An 18772-nucleotide genomic window follows, 5' to 3' on the forward strand; every position below is an offset into this window, starting at 1 on the left:
GACCTATGGCCCATTACATAAGAGTCCATACATAAGAGTCCATAACCTGCAAAGCAAAAGGACATATGCAACCAGACCTATACGGACATGGAGAAGACAACAGGCCCGACGCCCCACAAAGCAGGACAACAGGCCCAATGCCCCCAACATGTATCCACAAGGCATTTATGGCCCAAAATATAATCACTATACATGACAGAAAGTCCAGAATTTCCTGGGGAAAGAAACAAGCATAATTACCACAACACATGGCTTTAATGGCCCAAAAGTAAGGGTCCATAAACTGCAAAGAAAGAACATATGCCTCCAGGCCTACATAGTCATGAAGGGAACAACAGGCCCGGCGCCCCCACCATGCATACACAAGGCCTCTATGGCCTATATGGCCAAACCCAAAAGGATCAAATACAATTTCCAACCTCCTGCTGCAAAAGGCCTTTTAGGCCTAAATCCAAGACTCAACCAAGAACCCACCAAGATAGATAATACAAAACTCCAAGAGGAAGACTAAAAAACACAGACCCTCAGTACCTGCAACCCTTCTTCAAAAAACAAATCCACAACTACAAAAAACCTAAGGGGGTGCAAAGAGAAGAAACAGGGATAGCTACCACCACCGGAGATCAACAGGCAGCAGCTACAGGCCTGATGTTCCTCCACGCCTCCAACCAAGCCTTTCGCCGTCACCGGTCTTTCTTAAGACCCCGAATTTTCCCAACCTCACCAAGAATGCCACACACCACCACCTGGACAGGGAGGACTTTTTTCCGAATGGAAACCTGACACCGTGCATTCCACGTGTAATAACGGACCACTAAACTAACTAGAAACAAGGTGTCTAAATCAAAACCCGAGCGGCTTTCAAATGCTCCATACACCCACTCCGCATAAGACATGCAGTGGAGGAAAGAGACACCCAAAGCCCCACCCACCTCTTTGTACACTTCAACGTTAAAGGGGCACTGAAGCAAGAAGTGGTCCATACTCTCCACTTCACTCCCACACTCCACCCTCAGACAACCACGGTCATCCAGAGGGCGGCACTTCAGGTTGCCCCTTACGTAAAGCCTGCCCTGGAAGCCGAGCCAGGCCTGGTCCCTCAACTTCAGGGGGATCCGCTCCAGATTTAATAAACGCAAACCCTCCCTCATGATATGGCCTGGGCAATCTTTCAGGGCCAATGGCGCATGAAAAGCGGTAGCCACAATCCTCTCACCCAGGAGTTTCCTAGGGAGGGACCTGACCTCCTCCGCCGTCACATGCCACCGCCGGAGTAACTTCAGGCACGGGGCCACGTAAGCCGGGAGCTTACCGTGCTTGACCCGCAGGCTTCTCACTGGCCCGCCACTCTCCCAACTGTTCAGAAAGGGTCCAAACCAGGCACAAAAAAGTCCTACCCATGCAGGCGGTCTCTCTGCCAACATGCTACCAAAGTTATGTTTCAAGAACATCAGAGAGAAAAAAACTACCGGGTTGACCATACCTAGGCCACCCTCCCGCCTGGATGAATAAGTTACGTTCCGCTTAACAAGGTTTAGCCTATTTCCCCATAACATCTGGAAGAAACAGCTGTAAACCCTCGTATAGAGTGATTCTGGCAAGAGACAGATGTAACTGACACAGAAATACCGGAATCAGGAAAGTCTTGATCAGGTCAACCCTTTCCCTTAAGGAGAGCCGCCACCCCTTCCAGCATCTGACCTTGACCTCTGCATCAGACAACTTGGCTTCCCAGTTTAGCTTGCCATAATCGGCATGGCCAAAATTGATGCCCAAAATTTTTATGCTTGGCTGAGGCACCGGGAAGGTGTCCGGGAGCGAGAAGCTCTCACCCTCTCTACCCATCCAGAGAACTTCACATTTGTCCTGGTTGACCTTGGAGCCAGACGCCTCGGCATACTGTTCCATCACTGAGCCCACCTCCTGCGCCTCCTCAGACCCAGAGATGAAAACAGAAACGTCATCAGCATAAGCTACAACCTTCAGGGGCGGACTCCCAGCAGCACCCCCCGGCACCCCGCCCAACACTTCACCATCTAGCCTCCTGACGAAGGGGTCAATGGCAAAGACGTAGAGCAAGGGGCTGAGGGCACCCCTGGCGCACCCCAGATCCAACCCCAAAAGGCTGCCCAACCCAACCATTCACCAACATGAAGCTCTCAGCCTCCCTATACAATATTTTTAACCAGCCAATAAACCTCCCTTCCAAGCCGTACCGGTCAAGGAGACACCAGAGGTACTCATGGTTGACACGATCAAAGGCCTTTGCCTGATTCACTGCCAGCAAGAACTTTCCCCATCCTTCAGCCTTACAACGCTCCAGAGCCTCCCGGACAGCTAACACCGCTGTAAAGGTACTCCTGCCCTGGACCGAGCAATGCTGCTGACGAGAAAGCAGACCCTCTGCCACTGACGACAAGCGCCAGAACAAGATCTTAGCCAGAATCTTTCTATTGACATTGAGAAGGCTAATGGGGCGCCAGTTCTCAATAACCAAAGGATCCTTACCCTTTGCCAGCAAAATCACCGCAGACTGCCTCATGGAGGGAGGGAGGGACCCCTCACTCATACAGCAATTATACACCTCCGCTAGGCGAGGTGCCAGGCTAGATTTGAAGGTCTTAAAAAATTCAGCTGTCAACCCTTCTGGCCCAGGAGTTTTCTTAATGGTCAGACTATCAATGGCCTTAGTCACCTCCTCTGCGGTAATTTCTCCTGTCAAACTTGTAGGCAGAACATTACTCTCCAAACCTGGTGTAGATTCCAAGAAGCTCAATTCCTTTCCCGGTTAAGGCACTTCTCACTCAGTAAGTCCCTGTAAAAATCCCTAGAGACCTCCAGAATCCCTGACCTGGATCTTGTCAGGGACCCCGTACTATCCCTCAAGGCAGAGACCGTCCTAATTGCTGCACCCTGTTTGTAATTCTCAAAAGGGTCGGGCGAGTGGTACTTCCCATAATCCCTTTCCAGAACCAAAGAGGCACGCCGATCGTACTGGTATTTAGTGAGGAGAAGTTTGACCTCGGAGATTGCCCCAAAATCTCCACCGCTAGAAACAAGGCGATCGAGCTTCCTCCGTAACCGTTGGTAGGCGATATATTTATCACGCTGCTTTTTCTTACCTATGGCCTTGAAAAACCTGCTGATCTGCACCTTAGTAAGCTCCCACCACTCCGACTTACTGTTGCAGAAATCCAGCACCGTCTCCTGAGCCTGAAAGAACACCTCGAAAGATTGTCTCACCTCCTCGTCCTCCAGCAGAGACGAATTCAGCCTCCAGATGCCCCTTCCTCTCTGGGGCGTGTCTGAAACATTCAAAACCACAGTAAGCATAAAGTGATCGGAGAACTCCACCGCCCGACACTCAGGTGCTGAGAAGGCAGAGTCATCCTTAAAAAAAAAACCTATCTATTCTACTCTGGCTGCTACCTCTCCTATACGTGTACCCAGTGCTGTCCGGATTGCTTTTAATCAAAGCATCTACCAGACCTGCTTCCCTGACTATAGAATTAAGAAAAACGCTATCATACCCCAGGTGGTCAGTGAAGCCCCTCCTGTCCTTGGGCCTAGTTATGGTGTTGAAGTCACCTCCAAAGACCACCTGTCGGGATGTAAAAAGAAAAGGTTTGATCCTTGTGAAAAGGCACTTCCTATCCCACTTGGACTGCGGCCCATAGATATTAATCAGGCGCAGCTCCTGCCCCCTCACAAGGACATCCAGGACCAAACATCTACCAATCTCAACCTCAAAAGCCCGCCGGCACGTTACCATCTCGGAAAAAAGGACAGCGACTCCGCTGTAAGGCTCAGCCACAAGAGACCAGTAGGATGGCCCACGCCTCCACTCCCTCCTGGCCAGATGGATATCAGCCAAGGTGGGCAGCCTGGTCTCTTGCAAAAAGAAAATATCAGCATCCATCTCACTGATCAAAAATAGGGCTGTCTCTCTTGCACTTACAGATCTTAGGCTGGCAACGTTAATAGTTGCCACCTTTAGCGGAGCGGGAACTGCCATCAAGGAGTCTGAGGCTGAGAAAGGCGTTTTTGAACCTTCCTCTTGGACTTCTCGGCAGGATCCCTCACTCCCTCCACAGCACCACCTACCTCCCCTTCCTCCATCGGAGAAGCGGGGTCACTCGAGACCTCCCCCTTCTCCCCCGACAGAGCCCCAAACGTATTACCCAGGGCCAGGTCCTCCACCTCAAGAGAGGAGGCCGACCCTGCAGTGGAGAGGGCAGGCCTATTCCGCCTCCTCACCACTGACCACTCGCTGTCCTCCTGGGCCTTATCCTGCCCACTCTGAACAGGACCCTGGTCCTCCTGGGGAGCCCCCCCTGACCTACCCCTCCGCCTACGAGGAAGAAGGACCGGGGGAGCCAGTACGACAGGCCCAGATTTTGCCTCCACCACTCCCGCCCCTTTGGCAGCCTCTGCCAACTTCCTCCCTCCCTTAGGGGCAAGAACCGGTACCACTGAAGGAACTGCAGGAGCCACTACCGTATCTGACTCTACCGGGGCAACTACAACTGAGGACACCTCAGACCCATCCTCCCTGCCTCCAGAAGCTGCTGCAGAGGCCAAGCTGGCCCTCTCCGTCACCAATTCAGCTTCCTCAGCATCCATACGGTCTAATTCTGCAGCTAGCTCATCCACCGGCAAATTTCAGGGGGCCTCCGGGCACTGATTATATGAGTGCCCCATGGTGCCACACAGATTACATTTTATTACATTGCAGTCCTTAGCCAGGTGACCAATCTCTTGGCATAGTGAACACCTGATGAGTGGACAAGTGGCTGCAAAGTGCCCCTTAGCCCCGCACCTATGGCACACCCGGGGCTGACCAGCATAGAACACGATCAAACGGTCCTGCCCCAGGAAGGCAGAGGAGGGGATGTGTTGTAAGACATTACCCTCCACCCTCAGACGAACATTGGCCGTCCACCCACCCGTCCATATTTTCCTGTCATCCAGGAATTTCTGCAGAGGCCCCAAGACATCTCCAAACCTTCCCAACCAGACAACAATATCGGAAACTGGAATTGACTCGTTCCTAACCAGAATCGTTACTTTTTTGATGACATTCTGGCGAGAAACAAGCTTGGTAGTTAGCCCTTCCCACCTAGGACTACGGGCATAGGTGAATTCATATTTCTAATAGGTCAGCCCTTGTAAAGGATAGATCATATTCGCCCGTCCCCACCGGGGCAATAAAGGCGAATATGTACACCGCACGGAAACCCATCTCCAAGATGCGGTCAATGACTTCTCTACGCCCCAGGGGAGGGCCCGTCCCTGTCCACTTAAGCTGCACTACATTCCTACGTGCAGCTGACGTAGGCAGGTTCCCCGCCCGTGACTGGGGTACCCTCAAGGCCCCCTGACCCCCCCTTAACACTGCTAAGTAACTCAAAGCAGGTCTTGACACAGGAACCTCAGCCACAGCAGGACCAGACACCTGGGGACCTGAAACCAGGGCAACAGAAACCTGGGGATTTGCCCCGGGCAGGCCCTGCTCAACAGCAGCCTGGGCCCTAGGACCCTCATCACTGACAGGGGGACACACCACAACAGACCCTTGCACAGCCTGTCCACCACCAGGGGGACCCGGAGCAACATGCAAAACACCCGGGACCCCCCCCAAGGGACTGGGCTCAGATAAGACCTGAACTGGGGCCAAGACCGGGACAGATACACCATCCCCAGGAACCTCAGCAGGGACCCGTTCTACAGACATTACAGCCGACACTTTACCAGCCTCCCCCGCGACATCAGCCGCTTTGTTCCCCAGTCCCCTGGAGTCCTGCGGTACGTCCTCCGCCAGCGGTTCCCCCGCTTTCGCCAGCAATTCACCTTCCACAGAGCTAGGCATCAGTTGCAGTTTCACAAACACGGCCCGCTCCTACAGAACAGGTCTTGATGGCTTCCATGACGTCACTTCCGCTTCCTCCTCCTCTGACTCGGCCGACGTGAACTGGAAGTTGTCCGCCCGATATTCCAGCCCTGTCTCCATTGCAAAGCAGAGCTCTCCTACAGCCTCCGCCTCCTCCATCTGTGAGCCCCAATTGGCTGGCTGCTGCCCGGGGGGGGGAGGGAACCAGAATCTCCCGTGTCTTCACCGGCCTCGGCGTTTTCCTTATTAGGAACTTCACTCTGCTGGGTAGATGCAGTGTGCTCAGGCACCTGCTTCTGCTCCCCATCTCCGACAGCTCCTCCATGGAGGAGACAATCTCAACTGGGCCCCTCACAGCAGCCACTCTTCTGCTCCTTGCAGCCTTGAAGCGGGTCTTGTTCTGATACTTCTCCCTTAGTACTCCACTCTTGTTTTTCAAGGCTGCCACATACTTGCTTTGGAGGGCCACCCGCTTTTCCAATGCCTCCAGGCCTGGCTTCATCAACTGGCATTTTGTGCTCCAGACTCTGTCATATGACTGACGGAACTTTTTAAGCTCCAGACTCAATTTCTCCAACTTTGTTTCCTCCTTCTCTATCATGCTGATACGGGTTACCACCCGGTCGCGGTACGCGCTGCCATCTTCCCCCTTCCTTGGGGCTGTTCCCAGGTCCTCTATGGCTGGAAAATCGGGACCGGTACTAGGCTCCTCCAGGGGCATATCAACGCTGGACCCAAGCCCAGGATCCGCCATCCTCCCTGGGCTGGGCAGGGCACTTTAGCCCCAGGCTTCTCAGGCCTACCTGGAGCTCAGCAGAGCACAGTCCAACACAGCCTCTCCACACGCTGTCAGGAATGACTCACCACAGGGCTCACCTGCCTTGTGGGCTGTAGTACCAGGGCTGGCCAGCGGGTGCTCTCAACAACCAGAGGTTCACTTCGGCAATTAGCCATCACCTGGGGCTGATTGCAGGTGTATTTAAGGGTTGGCCAGACCTGCAGTCTGTGCCTTGGTGTGTGTTTTTCCATGGGCCCCTGTATCTTGTAACCTGCATTCCTGTTCCTGTCTGACTTGTTGCCGACCCTGCCTGATCCTGACCTCTGCTGACTTCTCCTGTTTTGATCCCTGGCTTGTGGCCCTGACCATTCTCTCCGCCTGCTCATCCTGTACCTACCTGCCCGATAGTTATCGACCCGGCCTGCCTAACTACGTTGTGCTCTACATGTGTATGTACCTGGGTATCTGTATCCATTTAGGTTTGGGTTTGTTTCACCTTGTTGTATGTATTTGTGTTAGCTTTGGGTTTGGTGCACTGCGTTTGTGTTTGTATTGTTAGTTTTTAATAAAGCGTCTTATTTATACCATATCTGAAGATTGCGTTTCCCTGTGTCAGTCCACACACTTCTGGTCACACCTGCATCCCTGACAAAGCCACTCCTTCATTGCCTGAGCGGTATGTTTGGGATCATTGTCATGTTGGAGGACCCAGCCACGTTTCATCTTCAATGCCCTTGCTGATGGAAGGAGGTTTGCACTCAAAATCTCACAATACATGGCCCCATTCATTCTGTCCTGTACATGGATCAGTTGTCCTGGTCCCTTTGCGGAGAAACAGCCCCAAAGCATGATGTTGCCACCCCCATGCTTCACAGTAGGTATGGTGTTCTTTGGATGCAACTCAGCATTCTCTGTCCTCCAAACACGACGAGTTGTGTTTCTACCAAACTGTTCTATTTTGGTTTCATCTGACCATATGACATTCTCCCAATCCTCTTCTGGATCATCCAAATGCTCTCTAGCGAACTTCAGACGGGCCCGGACATGTACTGGCTTAAGCAGGGGGACACGTCTGGCACTGCAGGATCTGAGTCCTTGGCGGCATGTGTGTTACTGATGGTAGCCTTTGTTACGTTGGTCCCAGCTCCCTGCAGGTCATTCAATAGGTCCCCCCATGTGGTCCTGGGATTTTTGCTCACCGTTCTTGTGATCATTTTGACCCCACGGGGTGATATCTTGCGTGGAGCCCCAGATCGAGGGAGATTATCAGTGGTCTTGTATGTCTTCCATTTTCTAATTATTGCTCCCACAGTTGATTTGTTCACACCAAGCTGCTTGCCTATTGCAGATTCAGTCTTCCCAGCCTGGTGCAGGTCTACAATTTTGTTTCTGGTGTCCTTCGACAGCTCTTTGGTCTTCACCATAGTGGAGTTTGGAGTGTGACTGTTTGAGGTTGTGGACAGGTGTCTTTTATACTGATAACAAGTTCAAACAGGTGCCATTGATACAGGTAATGAGTGCAGGACAGAGGAGCCTCTTAAAGAAGAAGGTCCAGGTCTGTGAGAGCCAGAAATCTTGCTTGTTTGTAGGTGACCAAATACTTATTTTCCACCATAATTTGCAAATAAATTCTTTCCAAATCAGCCAATGTGATTGTCTGGATTTTTTTTTCTCATTTTTTCTCTCATAGTTGAGGTCTACCTATGATGCCAATTACAGGCCTACTGTCAAGGTCCTACCTTTTCCCAGAGGTTATGTTACTCCATGTGCTGGCATCCATCTTGGATTTCTGCTGAGCATGGTGGGAATCTTTTATGCCTTCAGGTCTCTGAGGTCCATCCCCCAGAGGGGTGTGGCTGAGTACATATAAGCCTGTGATCCGCACATGCTCTTTGCACTTGTGTCTTGTGTCTTTGTCTTGCTACAGCTCTGTGTACACGCTCGTGACTCTTCTGGTATCTGACTTGGCTTGTGACTAAGACCATTCTCTGTGTTTTCCTTCGATCTGACCTTCCGTTGCTGAACCCGGCCCGTGACCTGTGATTCTCTGTCTACTGTTCTGTACCGTTTTGTCCCGTTGTTGTCGACCCTGCTTGCCTGACTACGCTATTGTCATTCTCACCAGCTACACGCCATTGGCAGCAGCCATTACCGCAGCCGGGGTGTCTCGGGGGCAGCGACCTGGTTCCTGGCTGCGTCAAGTCCATCCCCACCATCAGGGGCCCTGGTGAAGGGCAGCCTGGGACTTAGACTCCACGCCCTGAGGGACTTCGGTCTGTTGGTGGTGGTTGTCGTCAGCCAGTGCGTTACCCTGCCACTAGGCCTACCTGTCCGTTCCACAGCCCTGCCCTGACACCTCTCTCATCTTTTTAAGTGGGAGAACTTGCGCAATTGGTGGCTGACTAAATACTTTTTTGCCCCACTGTATATAGGTTGATGGAAGCAGTCAGAGGTAGCAATACATTTAGGTTTTTTCACACTACATAGATGATTTATATTTATTTTAGAGAGGCACTTGGGCATTTATCATCATTTCTAGTTTATTTAAATGGATGTTAATTTGCAAATGGAAAATGGCTCAATTTGGCCAAATTAAATAGAAAACCCGTTTCAGGCAATGATTTGTTGCGTGTGGACTCAGGAACCCCTAAACACACTTTTAAATGTATCTCCATTGGACAGATTTTCTGCATTGGATTTTACAAATGACAAATATTGGGAAATCGAAAATAAGTTAATATATACCAAGTTTTTGAAAGGTGTCATTCCAAATCTATTTTGAATAGAGCATATGGCATTACTAAGATGAAAGATAGAAAAGCATTAATAGGAGTGCAACAGATAATAAATTATATGTACCACTGGCATAACAACAGGAGTCACAGAAGTCACACTTGTGATCCGGACCCTGCTCCAGGGGGCTCTGGGGACTGTCTGTCAACTCCTGTTCTTTAACCGCCTCCCGCCTGCCATATAGGGAAACGATGGACGGGTGGGAGATTTCTCACCACAGCGCAGCGATAGGTGGTGCACTGTGTCCCTCGGACACAGCGGATCAATGATCGCAGTAAAAAGCCGATGATGTAGGTTTAACCATGTGATCAGCTGTGTCCAATCACAACTGATCACATTTAAACAGGAAATGCCAGTTATTGGCAGTCCTCTCCTCACGCTGAAAGTGCATGAGGACAGGAGAGCCAGTAAGCGGCATTCTGCAGAGGGGACATCTAGACTGATAATCAGGGCACTGATCATTAATGCCAAATATCAGTCCCCTTCAGTGCTGCCTTTCAGTGCCCATCAGTGATGCCTGTCAATGCCCATCAGTGATGCCTATCAGTGCCTCCTCATCAGAGCAGTCTATCAGTACCATCTATTAGTGCCCATCAGTGCCACATATCAGTGCCCATCAATCATGCCTATTAGTACCCATTAGTGCTGCCTATCAGTGCTGTCTATTAGTGCCGCCTATCAGTGCCACCTATTCTTGCAGTGTTATCAGCACACATCAGTGAAGGAGAAAAATTACATATTTACAAAATGTTATAACAGAAACTAAGAGAAACTTTTTTTTTTCAAAATTTTGTATTTCTTAGTTTGTTTATAGTGTAAAAACTAAAAAAAAACCAGTGGTGACTAAGTACCACTAAAAGAAAGCTCTCTCTGTCTCAAAAAAATGATGAACATTTTGTTTGGGTACAGTGTATGGCCGCGAAAATGTCATTCAAAGTGCTACAGCACTGAAAGCTGAAATTGGCCTGGGCTGAAAGAGGGTGAAAGTGCCTCGTAGGCAAGTGGTTAAAGCAGAAGCAGATTTCTCCCGTATATCACAATGTGCTGTTTTCCTTCTACTTTACTGAAAGAGTTAACATCCACCCCTTAGTCATCCTCTCAAGAAGCCTTGTCCCATGAAATATATTATCTCCCTCTGCCCAGTCCCCTCCTCACATGCCCTGTGATCTCTTATCTAGAACTGGACACAAGATGAAAAGAAAACAGGGCAAGTTGCAGCTATTTGGAGGCTGAGATCCCATCTCCCTGTGTCAGTCCAGTCAGTGCTCAGTGTAGGGCAGAGGATTTCACATTATGGATACTACAGTCTTTCCTGCAAAGTACTCTGGGAATGGTTAGAACACTGACTGCCTTTCGCATTACTAACCTAACCCCATCAACACCAATAATACAACCGCCAGTCCCTCCTCTCATGCCAGGGTACTAGGTGTAATCCTCGACTCCCATCTGTCCTTTCAGCCCGAAATCCAATCGCTGTCCAAATCTTGTAGACTTCACCTCCACAACATCTCCAAGATACGCCCGTTCCTAACCTCGGAAACCACTAAGCAACTTATTCACTCCCTTGTTATATCTCGCCTTGACTATTGTAACTCCCTCCTCATTGGCCGACCTCATCACAGGCTATCCCCTCTTCAGTCTATCATGAATGCTGCTGCCAGACTCATCCACCTTACTAACCGTTCTGTATCTGCCACCCCTCTCTGCCAATCCCTCAACTGGCCTCCACTCAGTGTCCTCCATCCCTCTCTGCCAATCCCTCCACTGGCCTCCATTCAGTATCCTCCACCCCTCTCTGCCAATCACTCCACTGGTCTCCACTCAGTGTCTTCCATCCCTCTCTGCCAATCCCTCCACTGGCCTCCACTCAGTGTCCTCCATCCCTCTCTGCCAATCCCTCCACTGGCTTGCCATTGCCCAACGAATAAACTTCAAAACATTAACAATAACATATAAAGCCATTTATAACTCTGCCCCAAATTACATCACCAATCTTGTCTCGAAATATCACCCATACCGTACTCTCCACTCCTCGCACGACCTCCTGCTCTCTAGCTCCCTCGTCTCCTCCTCCCATGCTCGTCTCCAGGACTTCTCCAAAGCTTTCCCCATCCTCTGGAACTCTCGACCCCAATTTATCAGACTATCGCCTACTACTCACTTTTAGGCGATCTCTGAAAACCTATCTTTTCAGGGAAGCCTATCCTGCCTTCAGCTAATAATGGAATCTTTTACTCCAACCAGTCCATCCCCCACAGTTACTACCTTTTGTACCACCAGCCCCTCCCTCTTAGATTGTAAGCTCCAAGGAGCAGGGCCCTCCTATCCCTCTTGTATTGAACTGTATTGTTGCTGTATTGTCTCGCGTTATATTGTAAAGTGCTGAGCAAACTGTTGGCGCTATATAAATCCTGTAAAATAATAATATAATATTTTGAGCACGTGTAATGGAAATGTCCTTCAGTGTGCACTAAGCCAAACTTTTTTTTTGTGCTTAAAAACCAGGGCTGGTTCACAACATGCCTGCAAAAGAATCACATGGGATCGTGCTGTGCGTTCCTGTGCAATTCACACTGCATGCAAAGGCACACTCTATTTGCTATCTGTAATGGGTGACAGTAAGAAGTTAATGACACCCCAAACACAGGTCGTAAGCACAGTGTGTTTGCCCACACCAGATCGCATGGTATGTTTGTTGCAGTGCATTTTAAAAAGTAGTACATGCAATACTTGTAGTGCGGTGCAATTTCTGTCCATTCAAAATGAATGGGCTGAGATCACACTGCGCAGAACTGCATGTGAATTGCGCAGGAACTGCAGAGTGTCGCTGTGCATATCACATGCAGTTTCTGGTGTCAACCGACACTGAAATAATGGAGTGAGGTTAAATGAGGATGAAAAAGAGGGAAAGAGAAAAGGAGAGAGAAGGGGAGAGAGAGAGAGAAGGGGAGAGAGAGTAACGGAAAGAGAAAAAGAGATGGGGGAGAGAAAGAGAGAGAATGAGATAGAAGTACATTTTGAGAATTTAAGAGACAGAGACCGCAAGAGAAAAGGAGAGAAAGCAAGAAGGAAAGATGGAGAGAGGAAAAAAGAGAATAGGAGAGGAGAAGAGAGAGAGTTTAATGATTTCACTGGGGGGATGGAAATAAAAGGTTGGAATCAGGGGCGGACTGACAACTCATGGCGCCCCCGGGCAATAGGGGATCATGGGGCCCCTGTGTCCTTACCCAAACTCAAAAAAGACTATGAAAAAGTACCAGGGGCATCTCATGTGGCCTCCTACTGACCCCGGGCCCTCGGGCAGTGCCTGAGTTTCCAAATGGTCAGTCCACCCCTGGTTGGAATATATTCTTGCAAGCGTGTGTACATTCTACACTGAAGTCTGCTTACAAGTATTCAAAATAATTGGAGAGGTATATCTAAATGTGGACAGATTCTCCAAAATCTTTTGCACTACCTTCTCAATATGTAAATAAAAATCTGAAATAACTTGGAGTATGTTGGCAAGTGGTGGGTGGTAGTGGGGGGCCCCAGGCCAGGACTTTTTTCTACCACAGTTAGTTTGGAATACAGAAAAGGTATAACAACTGGGGAAAGATATTTGGTGTTAATGATGTTTGTTTGGAAATTCTGAAAGAATCATGGTTGCTAGAAAGGCTCCCACTATAAACAGATATTCATCTCCAAGGTAGTATGAGGTGGAGACAACTTTAAGAGTTTAAGAAGCCAGGAGGCAGGCGGGGTTTTAGGGTCATGTGATCGCCGTGACTCGCCGTCACGGCAGTCACATGATTGGATAAGGTCTCGATCGACAGGGGAGATCGGGACCTTTTTGTGAGTCACGGACATATGTGCTGGGAGCGTGCAGGGCACGCTCTCTCAGCACATATGTATTTTCTAATTGCGCACAAATATGCGGCCGCTCAGCCTCAAGGCCCAGACACTGAGAGGCCGCATATTTACATGCGCTCGACGTCAAGGGGTTAACAAAACATGGGTATCCTTTAAAGCAGTGATCTCCAAACTGCGGCCCTTTGCTTGCCTTTATCTGGCGCTCGGGGCGTTATTCCTCCCACTGACATTAATAGTGGGACATAATTCCTGCCACTGATACCAACAGTAGAGCACTATTCCCCCCTCGGACACCAATGATTGAGGATTATTCCTCCCACTGAAACCTGTGATGGGGCACTATTCCTTCCACTGACCCCAACAGTGGAGCATTATTCCTCCCACTGACACCAATAATAGGGCACTATTCCTCCCACTGACACCAGTGATGGGGGACTATTCCTCCCACTGACACCAGTGATGGGGAACTATTCCTCCCACTGACACCAGTGATGGGGAACTATTCCTCCCACTGACACCAATGATGGGGAACTCTTCTTCCCACTGACACCAATGATGGGGAACTATTCCTCCCACTGACACCAGTGATGGGGCACTATTTGTTCCACTGACTCCATTAATGGGGCATCAACATCGATGCTAGAATATTTTCTACTTCCACGGGCCACTGCTTTAAAGTATAACTAAAGCCCAACTTTTTTTTTTTAGTTTTAGATAGAGGGGAGGGGGATTAGAACATCAGTTATTGCCATCTTGGCTCCTGTTAGGGATATTCACCCTCTCTATATTTCCTGTTAACCATTATCATTGAAAGTGATAGTAAAAGAAAAAAGTAATAGAGAGGAAATCTTCCACTGGGGGGGGGCACTAGTTCTGGTGACCTGGGGGTCACTAAAGACTTCCCTTAATTTGCAGGATTTCCTCTCACTTCCTGTTTGACAATGGGACAGAAAGTGAAGGGAAATCTCTAAAATGGGACACAGATGGCAAAAAAAAATCTGACCCTCCTTTGCTCTATTTAAAATGAAAAAAAAAAAAAACGAACAATGCAGAAGAGCTGAAGGCCGCTATTGAAGCATCCTGGTCTTCCATAACACCTCAGCAGTGCCACAGGCTGATAGCTTCCATGCCATGCCGCATTGAGGCAGTAATTGCTGCAAAAGGGGTCCAAACCAAGTACTGAGTACATATGCATGCTTCTACTTTTCAGAGGTCCGACATTGTTCTATGTACAATCCTTGTTTTATTGATTGCATGTAATATTCTAATTTTCTGAGATTGTGGATTTGGGGTTTTCATGAGCTGTAAGCCATAATCATCACAATGATGACAAATCACGGCTTGTACTATCTTGCTTTGCATGTAATGAGTCTATCTCATATATTAGTTTCACCTTTTAAGTTGCATTACTGAAATAAATGAACTTTTGCACGATATTCTAATTTTTTGAGTTTCACCTGTAGATGCACCATTTAAAATGTATATAATCTGAAATAGTTGGTGTATGTGGTCACGTGAAGCGAGCGATCTGTACCGTATGTTGAGGGACCATTTGAGTGATCCCACAAATATCTCTAGACACTTCATTGTCCTTCATAATGAGAAAGTGTCCATTTTGAGAATACAAGGTATACAAATGTACTGTAATTAGGCTGTGTATTTGGAGATTCTTAAAAAAAAAAAGGGGTTAAGATGGTTGCTAGTTAACAAGTAGATACATCACTTTTGTGCTGGAGAAGATGTGGAGAAAGGGGTACAATGGCACATATATGGTGGGGTTGCCCAAAAATGCAGGATTCAAATCAATATATTCAGTAGATATGCGGGACAACTGTACAGAGAGATCCCTGGAGGTGTTTATTCTATAACTTTGAGCCCTCAGTGAAACTATATAAAAACAGGGTACTGTATCATCTAATTAATGTAGATAAGGGTCTGATTCCCAAGTTATGGCAGGTTCCTGAAGCTCCAAAAATTAACAAATGGATAAACAGAGTTGAAAATATTTATAGGATGGAGGAGCTATGTAACATGGAGGAGGATAAAATGGAAAAATTCAGGAAAACGTGGTGTCGTTGGTTGAAATCTAAATCCTCTGAAAGATATATGGAACTGGTGGGAATTGGAGGAGAAACTTAGAAGCCAGGAGAGAGTCTAAGGCTGGCCATAGATGGGTCATTTATCGAAAAATTGGTCATTGCTGGCAGCGATGCCCAACACTACAGCCTCATTAGCGCACATCAGTGGATAAAAATTACGCATTTACAAAATTTTTTTTTTTTCAAAATTTTCAGTCTTTTTCAGTTTGTTTAGCAAAAAATAAAAACCCCAGTGGTGATTGAATACCACCAAAAGAAAGCTCTATCTGTCTCAAAAAAATTATACAAATTTTGTTTGGGTACAGTGTAGCATGACCGTCATTCAAGGTGCAACCGCGCTGAAAGCTGAAAGTTGGCCTGGGCAGGAAGGGGGTAAAAGTTCCCGGTAGGCAAGGGGTTAAAGAAGAATTCGGGGAGCCAGTAGCATTGAAGGTTGTGAACAGCAAGTGCTGGGGGTAAGAACTGTAACAAATAGTTTACTGGGGAATGTTTATTTTATTGAGCCCAACGTGTTAAACTAAAATTCTGCAGGGTTAATACTACTTTATTTTTCAATTTGATTGGAATATGGACCAATTCAGAGAGCGTCTCGGAAGTGTTGGCATCAACTTCAACTGGCTTCCAGAAATGAAATCATGGGAAACTTAAACCACTTCCAAATTTCCTGCCATGATTAACAATAAATACTTTGGCGTGTCCAGGGAAATATATATATAAAACATCTGCGGTCAGGAAACCTCACCAGCTGGACTTCTGAGTTAAAACCACATTTTCTGTGTACATGAAGCTTGCTGGGCCGACTGATCAGAGAATGGTTTTGGACCAAGGGTTGTACATCTGTCTGGCATAGCATCATGCTAAGTGCAGATTTTTTTTTAAATCTTTTACTTGTGGTCGGGTTTGCCAGTTAAGTGTTGGCTGTTGGGTCTGTGTTCGTGGTTTGAATCCACAGACCTGGACCCATGCACAGCAAATTGTATTCGTTATCTCCATACTGCTGTGCACTGACCGCATCAAGATCATTTCTGTTTCTGTAATAGTTTTAGGTTATTATTATTATACAGGATTTATATAGCGCCAACAGTTTGCTCAGCGCTTTACAATATAACGCGAGACAATACAGCAACAATACAGTTCAATACAAGAGGGTTAGGAGGGCCCTGCTCCTTGGAGCTTACAATCTAAGAGGGAGGGGCTGGTGGTACAAAAGCTAGTAACTGTGGGGGATGGACTGGTTGGAAGAGTAGAAGATTCCATTATTAGCTGAGGGCAGGATAGGCTTCCCTGAAGAGATAGGTTTTCAGAGATCGCCTAAAAGTGAGCAGAGTAGGCAATAGTCTGATAAATTGTGGTAGAGAGTTCCAGAGGATGGGGGAAGCTCTGGAGAACTCCTGGAGACGCGCATGGGAGGAATTGACAAGGGAGCTAGAGATCAGGAGGTCGTGCGAGGAGCGGAGAGTGCGGTTTGGGTGATATTTAGAGACAAGATCATTGATGTAATTTGGGGCAGAGTTATAAATGGCTTTATATGTTATTGTTAATGTTTTGAATTCTATTTGTTGGGCAATGGGAAGCCAGTGGAGGGATTGGCAGAGAGAGATGGAGGACACTGAATGGAGGCCAGTGGAGGGATTGGCAGAGAGAGATGGAGAACACTGAGTGGAGGCCAGTGGAGGGATTGGCAGAGAGCGATGGAGGACACTGAGTGGGGGCCAGTGGAGGGATTGGCAGAGAGGGGTGGAGGACACTGAGTGGAGACCAGTGGAGGGATTGGCAGAGAGGGGTGGAGGACACTGAGTGGAGACCAGTGGAGGGATTGGCAGAGAGGGATGAAGGACACTGAATGGAGGCCAGCGGAGGGATTGGCAGAGAGGGATGGCTGATACAGAACAGTTAGTAAGGTGGATGAGTCTGGCAGCAGCATTCATCATAGACTGAAGAGGGGATAGCCTGCGATGAGGTCGGCCAATGAGGAAGGAGTTACAATAGTCAAGGCGAGATATAACAAGGGAGTGAATAAGTTGCTTAGTGGTTTCCAAAGTTAAGAACGGGAGTATCTTGGAGATGTTGCGGAGGTGAAGGATATATCTTATAGTCATCACAATCTGTAAAAAAGCACACACCAATAATAATGTGAGCATTACAGCATGAAATAGACACATATTTTGACAGTGTCACAACATATAACTAATACATTACCAAAGCTATGGGACGACTGGAGGTAGCAGACCCCTTCTGAACCATAATGCACGGGGGGTTGCGGAGAAGCCTTAAACGTGACCAGTCGATGAGCCCATATAGCCTTGGCAAGAGTCCCAGTGAGGAGGGAGTTACAATAGTCAAGGCGAGAGATAACCAGGGAGGGAGTAAGTTGCTTAGTGGTTTCCAAGGTTAAGAATGGGCGTATTATTTTTTTTGTCATTTGGACTGTGCAGGTGGTGTCATAGACTTCTGGAGACCAGGATTGCTGCACTCGGCATGAGAACAGCTTTCCAAATCTTCAGCCAAGGACAGTTTCCTCCAATTTTAAAGGGTAATTCCACTTTCGTGAGAAAAAAATGATTGAATAAAAATAATATAGCATATACAATTGTGAGTGAGCATACCCCTGAAGACGTGCATGCGTACGAAACGCATTGAGTGGAGCAGCACTTGCTGACGTCACGCAGCCATTGCCGAAGGTCAGAACGGCAGCCATATTGCTATTCCTCATAGGAGAGGTTCCACCTGCATTTTTTGCCCTTGGCTGAGCATCCCTTGCAGAGGCTTCATTGCTGTTACCTGTACTCAGATGAGATGTGCTTACATGCTGTTTACCAGTAGATGTGTGGTGAGTGTACATCTGACAGAGGTGGTGGATTCCCTATTGGATCACTTCACAATATTTCACCATGATTGCCGTACTTATATCCTTACGGACAATTTATAGCTCTTACTTCACTGATATTTTATGGACTCACTTTTATTCTCACTTTTATGCTGCACTTTACGGTTTCACATTTATTGAATGATTTATTGAACATTTTTTATATTTGATTGTTATATGCTGCACTTGACTGTTCCGCTGATCAATTTTTTTTTTTTTCGCTATATGTCAGATTGACTTTGCACTTTATTTTCACTATAATATCATTCACTTATTTTAGCGCTGCACTTTATATATATTTAATCATAAGGAGTCGTTACCTATACCTTGGTGCTAGCTGCTTTATAGTTCCAGCGCTTGCCTACACTTGATATTTATATATACAATTGTGACACAACTCATATTGTAATTGAATGTTTTTAAAAATTACTTTACCTTTTCAATCTGCAGCCCTATAATTCTGTAAAATGCAATATGGCAGCCTGGAAGCATTC

The sequence above is a fragment of the Staurois parvus genome, unplaced genomic scaffold, assembly GCF_062004578.1.
Source record: "Staurois parvus isolate SC_StPar_1 unplaced genomic scaffold, SC_StPar_1.0 ptg001329l, whole genome shotgun sequence".
In the NCBI taxonomy this organism is placed as follows: Eukaryota; Metazoa; Chordata; class Amphibia; order Anura; family Ranidae; genus Staurois; species Staurois parvus.